The sequence below is a fragment of the Entamoeba invadens genome (assembly GCF_000330505.1).
Source record: "Entamoeba invadens IP1 unplaced genomic scaffold scaff_1105074726399, whole genome shotgun sequence".
NCBI classification, from domain to species: Eukaryota; Evosea; order Mastigamoebida; family Endamoebidae; genus Entamoeba; species Entamoeba invadens.
In genome coordinates this window covers 12,971-14,169 of record NW_004443628.1, presented here as the reverse complement: position 1 = coordinate 14,169, position 1,199 = coordinate 12,971, and positions in this window count along the sequence as shown.

The following is a 1,199-nucleotide window of genomic DNA, read 5'->3' as shown; positions in this document are numbered from 1 at the left end:
AAAAATATTAAAAAACACACAAAAAAAGAATTATATCGAGTACAGACTTTTTATTTCCAGTTTATATTAACTGCAATGAAAGCGACTGAAGACGAATTTGTTGGTTTGTTTTTTGTGTAAGTAGCTTAACCATAACAACATTATACTTTAATTTATCAACAATATAACAGTATAAACATCAGGAAAACTTGACAAATAGACAGAAGATTAAATGTTGACTTCGTTGCACCCATCCAAATCGACAGCTATTAATAAATAAATCAAAGAAACTAACAATCAAGGTGGTTGCAACTTGTCCGTTGCATGCATAAAAAATTCAAGGCGGAGGATGACATGATGAAGAGGCTAGTCCAAGCCAAGAATGGCTGAGAAGGCGAAAAAATGAAAAAGCGAGAATTTTATTGATAAAGTAGAAAAGGCGGGAAATTCACGAGCGATTCAATTTGCGATAATTGACTCAATTGAATAATTCCTTATTGTTTTTGTTGTGTAAAATTACATTTGGATAAAAATAAATTAATTCTATTTTAAATCAAATTACGATTTTTTGATGTTTTTGTAACATTTCCTCTTTCATATTATTGGTAATTAATAAGGACCGATATCTTAGTTTTTTTAAGTATAACTAATCTATTATAACAAATCACAAATATCTATAAATATAATTAAAGTGTATATTACTCATTGTTTTGTTTGTTTTTCGGGATAATTTTGATAAAAAAGGATCATTGTGCATAAAATGACGTGGCACAATCATGTTATTCCACATATGGCAGCTTGTCTAACCATGTTTAAACCAACTTTTTTATTAGAACACTTTTGAAATTTTTGTTTTTTGTAATATGTTTAACTCGCCGACGTACCTAATCCCCAACAAACCAATACTGTTAAAAAGAGCAGTGTTTTTGTTTTTTTGAAAAAAATTATATTATACAGTGTAGTTAAATTATAGTAAAATAAAAATGGAATAACGAGTTCAAATAGTGAACTAATAAACTAATAAATTGCTAAAAAATGAAAAAAATATAAAATTTTATGACAAAAACGTAAAAAATGGCAAAATAAAAATAATGGTAAAATGCAATAACATTTATTTTGAAACAAATAAATATGTTTTTTATACATAAAAAAATAACAATTGGTTTTGAGTTGAAATGAAATACAAATTGCAAAAGTAACATGAACACATCAGTGATAAT